Below are 4,132 nucleotides of genomic sequence, written 5' to 3'. Positions count from 1 at the left end.
CTTTGTATACATCCTGAGCCTGTGGAAGAGGAGGGCATGGAGATTATGTGAGAGCTACATGCCCTTAGGTGGGGGTAGCCTGTTTACACAGTAAGGGAGGGAAAGAGGCTGGTTGACACCATTCCTCCCTTTTGCTCTGGCTGTTTGCTGTCCGGCTGCCATTCCCCCCTTGCTCTTGTTGCTTTGCTATCTTCTGCCTCTGAACCAGCCAAGTATGGACTGAAATCTCCACAAACTGTAAGCTAAATAAACCTTTCCTTCCTTCATTTTGGATGTGGAGTATTTTGTCTCAGCAACGAGAGAAAAGTAACTAAGACACCGCCCTTGTCCCACTTGGGCTCGGGACTTAACTTTAAAGTATAGTTTCCAGCTGAATTGTGTGTGGTTTTAAAACCCCTTCTATCCACAATCCAGAAAAGACAGGAACCATGAAAATAGCATACATTTTTATATATATCTATAAACATCTGTGGTTTTTGAAACTTTCTTTCTTTTTTTTTTTTTTTTTTGTCTTTTTGAGACAGGGTCTTGCTACGCAGTTCAGGCTGGACTTGAACTCACTTTGTAGCCCAGGCTGGTCTCAAACTCAACGATCCGCTTGCCTCAGCCTCCTGAGTGCTGGGATTACAGGCATGAGCCACTGCGCTCCCTATGTTTGTTTCATTCTTAACCACTAGCAACTTAACATACTTTTCTCCTTTCTGTCTTCCCTTAAGCCTATTTTTAGTAACTATATTGTTTAAGGTCATAGACCTCCATGACCTGCTGTTTACACCTGATAATTGTGAATATAACACTCCAGAGCTGACTATTGACCTACCAATCCCCTCCCCCCACCCTGTTGTGCTCATAAATTCTGGGGAGTGTCCCCCCAACCAACCACTCTCCTTACTGGGGGCCGCACATTGCACACCAGGTGGTCTGTCAGTGGTCCCCGGGGAGAAAACAGTCGGGGTCAGGTGGAGTTAACCTCTTGCCTGATGAGCAGGACTGCCCAAAAACAGTAGAGTGTTTATTTATACCCTGGAGAGGTAGGTTAACTTTTTGTCTCCCTGCCCAGCAACCAATTAACAAGTTACAAGGCTTGTCTACTCCAACGGGCTTGTTTCCTCCGGGGAGCTCCCGTGCTCTCAGGCTGGCTTCATCCTGCACGTGTCATTATTTTCTAGCTTCAGCTCCCAGCAGCGCAGAACTGTGATTCCAGCACTCAGGAGGCTGAGGCAAGAGGATTCCCTTGAGCTTGAGGCCAGCCTGGACTACACAGTGAGACCCTGTGTCAAAAACAATAAATAAGGCTGGGGATATAGCTCAGTGGCACAGCACGTGCCTGGCAAGCACAAGGTCATGAGTTCGATTCCTGGTACCCCAAATAAATAATGAATACGGAGAAAAGTCTCTAAAGCAGACATTTTACGCAGAAGTGATGTACAAATGACCAACAAATATGCAAAAAAAAAAAATACTGCTTGTCAGAAGCTGGAGAAAGGGAAATGGGGTCCAACGGCTCCACAGGCACAGGCTTCCTTTGGGGGTGATGAAAATAAATGGGGGGTGCTGTGCAACACCGTGAGTGTACCAAATGCCAGGGAATTGTTCACTTGAAAATGGTTCCTTTTTTAATCTTTATTTTATTGCATATAATTAACAATAAGATCATATATTTAAGACATTGTCACATTTTGAGATACACACTATACAGTGTGAAGTGATTGCTACAATAAAGCTAATTGACATACCCATTATCTCACATATTTATGGCAAGTTTTAATGTCCTCTACTTAGAAATATTTTATAATATCATAAGTCAAACACTACTTTTTTTTGGTACTAGAATTTGAACCCAGGGCCCTTGCATTGAGCTATATCCCCCTTTTTTTTTTTTTTTTCTTTTTGAGACAGGGCCTCCCTGTGCAGTTCAGACTGGCCTTGAGCTCATTTTGTAGTCCAGGCTGGCCTCAAACTCATAACAATCCTCCTGCCCCAGCCTCCCGAGTGCTGTGATGACAGGCATGCACCACCATGCCTGGCTCCCCAGTCATTTTTTATTTTTTATTTTGAGACAGTAGGCCAGGCGTGGTGGCACATGCCTGTCATTCCAGCACTCAGGAGGCTGAGGCAGGAAGATTACCATGAATTTGAAACTAGCCTGGGCTACATAGTGAGCTCAAGACCAGCCTGAAAAAAAAAAAAAAAAAAAAAGACCAGCCTGTACTACATAGCAAGACCCTTCTCAAAAAAGTCAAAACAACAACAATGATCTCACTATGTTGTCCAGGCTGGCCATAACTGCTGACCTCCAGCTTGTGGGGACCCTCCTGCCTCAGTCTCCTGAGTACTCAGATTACAGGCCCATATCACACCCCTGGGTGCTCTCTTCCTGACAGAATCAGTAATACTTTTTCATCCCCTCCGCTCCCCTCCCCACTTCCTCTAGTCACAGCCTCCCTCCGACTCTCACGTCTTCATTCTTAGATCCCACATGTCCGGGGAACATCTGCTTGTTTCACCCCAGGTGCTGGTCTCCAGCATCGCCCGCTTTCATGCACACGACACAGTGGGTCCTTCTTCGTGGTCGGATCACATTTCATGATGTCCCGTCCTTTTCTTGATGGGTCCTCTGTGGGCGGCAGCAGGGCTGCCCTCTCCCGGCAGCTGCTAAGCGTCCACCCTGGGAGCGGGCCTGCAGGCACCCCTGGAGGTGTGCAGGGTGTGGTGGCGCTCGGCCGCACCCCAGCTGTTTTCCGTTCGGTGAGGAAGCTCTGTACAGATTTCCTGGAAGCTGCTCTAATCCATATTCTCGACAGCGGTGAAGCAGAGGTTTTCTTTCTCCTTGAACCCTTGCCAGCACTTTTTTTCCTTTCTCTTTTCTTTTCCTGTGTACATGGGGGGCGGTAGGGGGGTCGGCACTGGGGATTAGACCCAAGGCCTTCACACTGAGCTACATCCCTGGCCCACTGTATTCTTTATTTTGAGACAGGGTCTCGCTAAGTTTCTAAGTTGCCCAAGCTGAGCTCTAACTTTGGATCCTCCTGCCTCAGCCTGCCAGACATTTTCTTCATACACTTACTGTTCACACAACGGTTCATTCTTTGTTAAACGAATTTCATCTCAACAATTAAAAAAAGTTTTAAAAATCTATGAATCCTCCCTTTGTTTTTCGTGGATTTTTTTTTTTTTTTTTCAATATTGGGGGTTGAACCTAGGGCCTTGTGCTGGCCACTGAGCTACCTCCCCAGACCCCCACCCCTTTTTTTTTAATTTTGTGAGGAAATTGTCCAGATTGGCCTCAAATTTTTGACCTCCCTGCCTCAGCCTCCCTGAGGCTGGGATTACAGTACTGCCACCTCTCCTGGCTCAGCCTTTAATTCTGTGGAAAGGAAGGAGAATGGGAGTCCCTATCTCCAGTAGCCGCAGCCCTTGCCTTCTCAGAGCCAGCGCAGACTTTTGGTTTGGTTTAGTTTGGTTTGGTTTGTTTTTTGTCTTTTTGAGACAGGGTCTCGCTGTGCAGTTCAGGCTGGCCTTGAGCTCACTTTGTCACCGAGGCTGTCCTCAAACTCACAGCCATCCTCCTGCCTCAGCCTCCCGAGCGCTGGAAGGACAGGCATGCGCCACCACGCCCGGCCAACGCAGGTTTTGGAACTGCGCCTGCTGCGCTGGCTGTCTCTGCTCTCCTCAGTCCCACCGTGGGCCTCCTCCCGCGCTAAGGGACGCTGGGTGAGGGGACAGGCTGCGGCATTCCTGCCCCTCGGGCCGCCACCATCCACCATCGCAGGGGACGGCCAGACCCCAGAGCGGCCCCGCCCCTGCCCCGCCCCCCCTCCCACAGCTCAGGGACCGCTGCCCCCTGCCCGCTGCCCGAGCGCAGAGTGGCCATGGCAGCAGGCGTGGGAACCACTGGTCTAAACAAACCAGACGTCCCTCAGCCACAGGAAGCAGAGACAAACTGGCCCGAGCCTGCCACAGAAAGAGTATGCCTGAACCCCAGCTTCGAGGCAGCAAAGGCACCCTGCTGAGCAGGAAGGCCATCGAGTCAGCTATGGAAGGTCAGACAGGCCAAACCACACAGCAAGCTGCTTGGAGCACCTGTGACAGGTGTGTCGTCATCGTCGTCCCCGTCCGTCCGTGTCGTGTC

The sequence above is a fragment of the Chinchilla lanigera genome, unplaced genomic scaffold (assembly GCF_000276665.1).
Source record: "Chinchilla lanigera isolate Chin_1 unplaced genomic scaffold, ChiLan1.0 scaffold00036, whole genome shotgun sequence".
Lineage (NCBI taxonomy): Eukaryota > Metazoa > Chordata > Mammalia > Rodentia > Chinchillidae > Chinchilla > Chinchilla lanigera.
This window is presented reverse-complemented; position numbering follows the sequence as displayed.